At 36.2% G+C, this 9,134-nt stretch overlaps 1 pseudogene; it reads left to right on the top strand.

Moving 5' to 3' along the window:
• The first annotated feature begins 310 nt into the window (after positions 1–310).
• LOC133690577 (protein ALTERED SEED GERMINATION 2-like) lies at positions 311–8,821 on the top strand (annotated as a pseudogene).
• The last annotated feature ends 313 nt before the right edge of the window (positions 8,822–9,134 follow it).

The following is a 9,134-nucleotide window of genomic DNA, read 5'->3' as shown; positions in this document are numbered from 1 at the left end:
ATTTAATTTTTTTTTAAATATTTTTGGAACGAAAAAAGAAGAGAATTTTCTGCAACCCATGGAAAATCTATTAACAACGTGGTCCCACACCACAGCAATAACGTGTTAAACGCTGAATTTAACAAAGAGATTTCCCGCTCTTTGCTCGTGCTTGTTGCTAGTCTATAATTTGAGTGAAACGGCCTCCTATCTGCTCCTGACACCCTTTGCCGCGGGGTTCATCTGGGTTCACGGGCTTTCCAGTCACGTTCAAGAACACTTTTTAAACATTTTATTTATTTATTGCAGAGGTAAATCAATAAATTGACTAACATAACTCAACTCGTAACACGTTGAAAAGATTATTTTAATATCCAGTGTAAAAACTCTCAAGACCCGCGGTTTATTTCAATGAACAGCGATCTGTTCATCTCATTCTCTTTTAGGTTTTTATTAGTAGTTATAAATTTCTGTATTTTGATTCTATACTTAAATTTTTCTATCCTGTTATTTCCAAACATTTTAAGAAAAACCCTAACTATTAATTATTTTGATGAAAGATAATAGCTTGACGTTTTCAAATTATTTTACTGAGTTCGTAAGGATATTGTAGGAGGATGACATTTTAAATGGAAAGAATGAGAGAGAAAAAATCCGAGAACTTGCTAATGAGGTTCGATTTTAATAAATAACTATTAAACTGTTTTGTTATGGACCGTATTGTAAATTTTCAACCGAAATATATTCCAAGCAGAATCGGCACCGGTCATCGCACAATCAGAGCTGCTTAATTCCCCAACAACCGGTGAATCCTACCCCTCATCTTACTGCGCTCCAAACCCAAAACCACGTTGATAAATTTCCCAGACGGCTAGCCTCCCTCCAGTAGAGAGCTGTAGAAAATTGATGCCACATATAAATCATAGTGTTTCTTCTCTCTACCGCGACACCGCACCATACCTTATATGCGTAACAACAACAGCGGCATCGTCTGCAGCTGCCGTGATTAATCATTTAATCAAATTATTATTTTTCGATTCCGATCGTGTTAGGGATTGTGGATATCCCTGCTTCAAATGGATAATTACGGTTTTCATGATGGTAATATCTATAATCTACTAGAGAGCAGATATCTCGATGTTCTTCCTGTAATTTTTCTCCACTCTCTCTCCCATTTAATACTTGCCTAATTTTTACTCTGGATCGAATTTTCCTCTTTCCGTTCTAGTTAACGTCTAGTTTTTATCCTGGCCAAGATTGTACATTTTTTTTTGTATAATTATTTGAAGTTTAATGCCTAATTACACTGAGGAGTTGAAGTATAGCTGCAAATGTCTTTGTTGTTGTTGTTTTTTTTTTAGGATGTTGATCGCAGTTTACAAATGCATTCCTCATTGATACGGAGACTCTCCCAAGAAAGAGAATTGGAGGTTAGTATGGATTTCGAATTTTTTTTTTCTTTTTTCACCCATAGAAGCTTTTTCTTGAAAGTACAAGGTTTGTTGATCATATTGCCTGAATATATACTTATTGATCGATGTACTAAAGAATGACCGCTGAAGTGGCTAAGAAATGATTACCAGTTGCCATGTGCATCCTGTTCAATGATTGATTTTTATTTGCCAGTTGATTGAATGATGGAATTTGTAGGATACCTTGAGTCAAGCTATTTTTCCTCAAGGCGGCATAAGTATTTTTAGATTTTACAGATTGGTTGTCTGAAACTCTCTCTCTCTTTCTAACAGGGGCATCAGGGTTGTGTCAATTCCATAGCCTGGAATTCTAAAGGTTCGCTCTTGATTTCTGTATCAGATGACATACGGGTATGATACCTATGTGTATTATTGGAGATTATATAGTGTTTCATGTGTAGGACAAACAATTGGATGAAATAAAAAGGATTAGTTGATTTGTCTTGTGGACTTATGTTTAGTGTCAGATTTTGCTTTTCAAGTTTTCGTATGTTGCAGTTTGAGTGACTTGAGTTCTTGTGATTTGGAAGATTGCAGACCTCGTAGAAGGGAGGTCCACCTCTATGCTTCTGAATGCATATGTTGTGTGATTGGGTTTGATTGGCCGGAAAAAAAGTGGGATGAGGTTGAAGAAAATGGATAGAATGGAAACTGTCTCATGTGTGACATTACTTTAGAGCTTTGAACTGTATTGTCAGACAAATTTGATGCACTAAAGGAGAGGGTGATTGCTGCATGCGTGCGCACACACTGAGAGAGACATTTGTGCATATTGAAAGAGGACAATCCATCATGCTTCAAATCATGCAGGCGAATATTTGGAGCTACACTGGTCGAAAGCTTTTGCTTTCTATAGATACTGGGCATTCTGCAAATATATTCGCACTAAATTTGTTCCTGAAACATCTGACGAGCTTGTGGTTTCTGGAGCTGGAGATGCAGAAGTAATGCTCTGATGAATTGAATATTTTAAAGTTGATGCTCTTTTCTCTGGTTAATTTTTTTGGTTACATGCTCTCACCTTTTTTAATTTCATGTTTGCTTATTTAATTTTTCTCACTTAAGTGGGAGGGGTCCTGATGATAATTCTGTTGCTCCATCAGCATTGTATCAATGTCATACAAGAAGAGTGAAAACATTAGCTGTAAGATCTCATTGTATGGATGACCTAGTTGACTTGCTTGCTCTGTGTGTGTGTGTGAACACGCGTGTTTGTGTATTTGTTTTCTGCAGTGGGTAGCTGTGGGTCTCTTTGAGGCTCCAAAACTAGCCCTTCACTTGTTTCATGGACATGAAAAAAGAAATTCAATTTTTTTTTATTGTTTGGTTTGGTGAAGTTTTCCATTTGTCTTATTGCTGTAGCCTTCCTGTAATCACAATCTTGACCTCCTTTGCAGGTTGAAGTTGGAAACCCTAATGTGGTCTGGAGTGCAAGTGAAGATGGAACACTTAGACAGCATGATTTTTGGGAGGGTGCTTCATGTCCACCAGGAGGATCTTATCCCCATGAATGTCGCAATATTCTGGTGAGTTTCAGGAGATCTGTGAATTATTCTCTATGTCTTGAATTTAGTTTTTCTGCTGTATTGAAGTTTTCATTGCAATACTTTGGATTTTTTTTTTAAATGAAATGCTGTTTGTTTATTGTTGATTGTCTGTGAGTGGTTATTGCTATTAGTTATGTATCCTGCCACCAATAACCATGAGAGAGGTGTCATCTTCCAATACTTGAGACATAAAAAAAAATTAAATTAAAAGAAAGGTAAAAAAAAAATGAAGACACTTCCAGTCATTTTTTCCATTCAATAAATCTATATGCAGTAGTGTAGGCATTTGAATTATCAGCTTGAAGGTGTCCAATACGTGTCAGGTGTGGCGATGATGACTGGCCAGAAGGTTGCCCAGCATGCATGTGGAGCTAACAGTTTAAAGTTCAGAATATCTCAATATCTATCATTTTCTTCATGTTGGAAACACTGCACGTTAATATGTTTAGCTCAAACTTTAGTCATGTTATTTAAACTGGGATTTAGTCTATAACCTACTATTAATTAGTTTGAACGCAACAACAGGTACGGTGCTTATGATTACAAGGTATAGAGGCCATTTGTGTTCCTTGGCCTTTAGTTTAATGCAGTTAAAACATTCACAAAAATATTTATGATGTTTGCTTACATTTTTTATTCTGGAGTGCTTGTTTGTGAAAATTTTCTTCATTTTCTTCTCATCAAGCTATTATACTTGAACATAATTGTTTTTCACATTCAGTATGTGACGACAGCTTGATTTGCAGTCTGGAGCAAAAAGATCGTTAGCTGATCCTCCGAAACAAACCCTTGCTCAGAAATCTTGTGACATCAGTACCAGTCGACCTCATTTACTCCTGGTTGGTGGGAGGTCTGAGTCTGATGTCATCTGAGTTTACTTTTCCTACTCTTTTTTCCCTTTATAATCATCATTGTTTTAACTGTTTTCCCTTGGAATGTCTGCAGTGATGCCTTTGCTCGATTATATGATAGAAGAATGCTGCCTCCACTGACTTCCCATAGGAAAAGGATGAACCCGCCTCGTGCTAACTATTTCTGCCCAATGCATCTTTCTGAGCATGTCAGTTCATATGTCGCTACTCGTTGCTTAATTATTTGATCTGATTGTAAACTGAACCATCATTTATTTTGGATAAGAAAAAAAAGATGATATAATTTGTTCTATTTGCTTAGGTTACCGTATTAGGTAATGAAGATAGAATTACTTCATATCATCCTCAAATCCTTGTAAACATGCTGTTGGTCCAATATCATCTTGTTGTGAATTTCTTTTTATTTTACAGCTTGTTTCTACCATCATTCTATCCTCTCAAAGAAAAAAGAATTATATAACTAGAATTTATATGAAGTGAGTGTACTGTTTAGAAGGTCTAACTTGGTCTCCTTTTCTTTTCAGGGAGTTCAAGCTTGCACCTTACTCATGTTACATTTAGTCCAAATAGGGATGAGGTTCTCCTCAGTTATAGTGGAGAGCATGTATATTTAATGAATGTGAATTATAGGCTTCGTCGCCTTGTAAGCCTGGCTTTATTCCTGTTAAGTGTGCTATTTTTATAACTTGACTTGGTGTTGGAAGTGTTTGTACTATGAAGTTTCTGGTGTGATTTTGAAGTCAAAACAATACTAGCTTCAGATATGATCTACAATTTGATAGATGGTGGTCGTGATTTGTGTACTGAACTATCTATGTTGTTAATCTTTTGTTTGTTGTTTTACTTCTTGAATTTTTGTGAAATTCTTAGTTAACAACTGGTACACATTGATTGTTCAATATCTGAAGTTATTGTGATCTGCAGCTGGGGGGACTGCTGTTCGATATACTATGGGAGATGCTTCAAAATTGATGACAATCGGCCCTACATACACTCAATGGTCTAGAGCTGCAACCACTATCATCTTGTGTATTCAAATGTCGTGCTCCTCCCAAAACCAATTGATATGAAGCAGAGATATGTCGGTCTCTGTAATGTTGGTACTGATATAAACAGGCTAGTTTTCTTGGGCAAAGAGGTTGGTTTCTTCTTTATCTCCTACTCTTTCTTAGCACGTAGGATGTAAATCAGCTTTGATTGCCTTTACTTTTGAATGTTGAATAAAGTTAGCAATTATATTTTGTGATTCATATCATGTCATTGATATCGTTTCTTGACTGTTATGTTACTGAGTCTTGACATGTTTTAGTAGTTTTGTTGAATGTGTACCATTGACTCATGTTTTGCAGCAGACTTGGGATATTTGAGGTGTTAGTCTTAAGTTATAGTTGGAATGAATCATCTTTACTAATTTTAAATTGATTGAATGTCTTCCTCTGATGGTTAGGTTGTTGTATACTAGTTTGCTGGAAAAATAGGACCAGTGAGGACTTAAGGTGTTTGAGATAGTCATAGTTTTTATGATGCTAATTGATGGAATATCTGTAGCCCCAGGTCAGGTGATATGCTTGGTTTCTATAAATGTAATCAATCAGCTACCAGTAAAAGTGGCTTCTGATCCTGTGTCCATTACTCCATTACCTGAGATAATCCTTAAAACTTCTGTATGTGTTTGTAGGTGATAGTTACTCGGGGAATGCCTTATGTGTTAGGTTTGAAGAATGCTGTGACCCCTTTCTCCTGGAAAAGTTAATCTGTCATCCTGCCATTGTTCTTAGGAGTTCTCTAGTTCTGTGTGTCCAGACAGGTAATTACTGATGTTAGGCAGTTGTGGTATCTGGCTCCAGTGGTTTTAAGAAAGAAGGAATTGAAATAAACAAGCACCATACTACATGCTGAGGTCCCTATCCTTGTGTATTTAAGCAATTGGATATATACATTCACAACACTCTGGTGTTTATTGTCTTTGAAAAAGGCATAGGACACGGTAATTAAATTCAGCTTCGATCAATATTGTCTATATAACCTCTTTCTGCTTGCCTTTGACATGTGAGAAAGAAAAAATTCTACAATGGTAAACAGGAATTTGGACAATCAATAGGGGACAAATGAGAGTAGAAAGGAAGTCAAAAACATTTCATGAAGAGGAAGAATATCTCAACCAAACATAAAAACAAATCTAAGGAAATTAGAAAGACACACTTTAGAGGAGAAGAATATACAACATATCAGGCAAATTGATTGAATGTTCTCTATCAACATATCAGCACCAATGAATTATATTCTGGACACTGCATGCATCATAGATTTGTTGGTGTGCCTTAATTATTGTTAATGCACCTTGAGTATTTGTAGATTTTTTTCAAATGTTGCAAGCGAGATCAGGTCCACAATTAGCTTACCTGTGGACTGTGGTCACTGCTTTTTAGTTTCTGATGATTGATTTGCAGGTGATTACGTGGCCAGTGGAAGTGATGATGGTAGATGGTTTGTTTGGGAGAAACAAACTGGTAGATGATAAAAATGCTTCTTGGAGATGAAGCTGGTAGCTTTCTTTCTCCATGCGACTCTGTATGGTTTTTGCTTAGATTCACTAGTCTCTTCCTTGTTATATTTGATTTATTCTTCTTCTGCTTCACAGTTGTGAACTGTGTCCAGTGTCATCCATTTGATTGTGTTGTGGCAACCAGTGGGATTGATAGCACCATAAAGGTTGGTTTGATGGATTTGATTTTTGTGCATCTATTATTGTTTGGTTTTCTGATCTTGCAACATGGTTCTAGATCTGGACTCCAAGTGCTTCAGTTCCATCAATTGTGGCTGGGGGAGCAGCTGGACCAGAAATTTCTAATGTGTTGGAAGCCATGGAAAGCAACCAACGAAGGTTATGCCATAATCATGAAGCTATCCTGTAAGACTACGAGTCCTTGGTTGTCCACAGAATTTACATATTATTCTGCGAATCGTGTTTTGCTGCCCTTAGAAGTCCACTAAACATTAAATCCATGAGCCTTCAATGTGAACCGAAACTGGATATAAGAGTTTGATTTTTCAGGAAGTTCAGTTATACAATTTCAGTCTGGGTTTTATGCTCTTCTTCACCTCACCTCATTTTTATTTGCTGAATTTCCGGATGCTGCCCTTGCACACAATACAGCTCAATTCAATGAAGTTTCAGGGTTGGTTATCTCGAGTAAACAATTTGTGGACTTACTGAATTTGAAGTCCAGTTCTACAATTTCATGTCTGGGTTTCATGCTCTACTTCACTTTGGTTTTATTTGCTGAATTTCTGGATGCTGCACTCGCACACAATACAGCTCAATTCAACGAAGTCTCTGTCTTGAGTATACAATTTCTGGACTTCCTGAATTTGAAGTCCTGTTATACAATTTCATATCTGGGTTTTATGCTCTTCTTCACTTCACTTTGGTTTTATTTACTGAATTTATGGATGCTGCACTTGCACATAATACAGCTCAATTCAATAAAGTCTCTTCTGTCAGCACAATGTATTGTCCTTTTTTGGACCATATATCTGTTCCTCCAATATTCTTTTTTGGACCCATTCTATCAGCACAATGTATTGTCCTTTTTATTTTTCATGCTTGTGTCTCCTCCATCTAGAAGAAGTAAAGTAGTCACAAGGATAAATGCTTATCTAGCACCCCCTTTTCTTCCCATCGCACCCATGCACATATTCTAAGCCATGGATTTAATGATTATTTTCCTAAGAATTTCTTCAATCCAAGTGACTTGTTATGTTTACAAGGTTCCATGTTGTTAGTTGCAGCCCCTTTGAGCTTCTAGAGCGGTTTCGGATGCATGAATTCACTGAAGGAACTTTGCACCCTTTTGAGTGTGCTCAGAGCTAATCGGGCCTGTGCTGTTGAGCCTACAGTTAAGTATATGCATTCATTCATGAGAGTATGACTTAAATATTCATAGTTTCATACTCTTATGTGTAAGTATCTACTATAATCATATTTTGATTTGCAGTTTATACCACTGTCTTTTTTTTTACTATTATTATTATAGCTTCTGTGGCTGAAACACGTTGTCGATATGAAGGTTTGTTGCTTCAACACATTGAAACCGTTGTTAGCTGGCAGACTATAATTCTTAGAGAGAGAGAAAATAATACAGACATAAAAGTTATGCCACTTGCACGAACCCAAAACTATCACCAAAGGAAAATTTTTGCTGAAATGAAAGCCCTATCCACAATTATTTATTCCATTTCTATGATTGTTTTCTTCACTTAAACCCTTTTACATTGTGTACCATATTTTAATAATTTTTTAGAGAGAAGTTGTTTTGCATGTTTAACGAAGTATATTCCAGCAAAATAATGAGCATCAAGCTATGGTTTAATTTGGATTATGAAAAGCGTAGCAGATCAAATTAAATGAAAGTTATGCATAATGGAAACATGATGAAGCAGCATGAAAAATTGAAGTTACCTCTGTTATTTGGATTCAAAAGCAAGGATTGTATGGGTCACAAGGTCTTCAGTTGCAGCAAAAGATTGGATCTGTTCTGGACCTGTGTTATTGCCAATTGCTCGAACCCAAAACTATCACCAAAGGAGATTATATCTTTGAACTTCACGATTTTTCTTATCATAATGTTGCAGATTGCCAGCTGAAGTTCAAGTGGAGCCTTTCTCCTTGAGCAAGAATATAAAGGCGAAGGTGTCTGCAACATAATTTGTGTAGGAATTAGTTGGCCATGTAAGCTGTAAAGCCTTATGCGGGTTCCCATGTCTTAATAAAGCGTCGTCAGTGTTAAATTATATCTAGAGCTGTACTGTTGCTATGAAGGTAACTGCTCTCACCTCGTAATTTTTTAGAGGATTCTGTTTATTGCTGTATTTAATGAAAAAATTCCTGTATAGAATTGATGGAAATAATTTCCATAGTGTAAATGCAGATAATTTTACTTTTAAATAAGTTTGAATTACTGAATTCTGCATCTACTATTTTTGCGATTCCATAGTTTCCTTCCAATTATAGTGCGCTTTAAGAGCTCAGTCAACTCTGGTTTAATCCTGGGGAGTGTTGATATCATACCTGTGAAGCATCCTCTGGTATTGGAGAATTGCTAGTTATTTGATTTGCATTAAAAAAAAATTATAAGCGTAAACCGAATGGATGATTATGTGTAAATAAATGAAAAAAATAATAATTAATGATAACTAGAAGTAAAATTAGAAAAATCAAGAGATTGATATTTGATCTGGTAACATGGGATATATATCCGATT

The sequence above is a fragment of the Populus nigra genome, chromosome 4 (genome assembly GCF_951802175.1).
Source record: "Populus nigra chromosome 4, ddPopNigr1.1, whole genome shotgun sequence".
In the NCBI taxonomy this organism is placed as follows: Eukaryota; Viridiplantae; Streptophyta; class Magnoliopsida; order Malpighiales; family Salicaceae; genus Populus; species Populus nigra.
The sequence above is the reverse complement of the archived record's forward strand: the minus strand, read 5'-3'. Positions and strand labels throughout refer to the sequence as shown.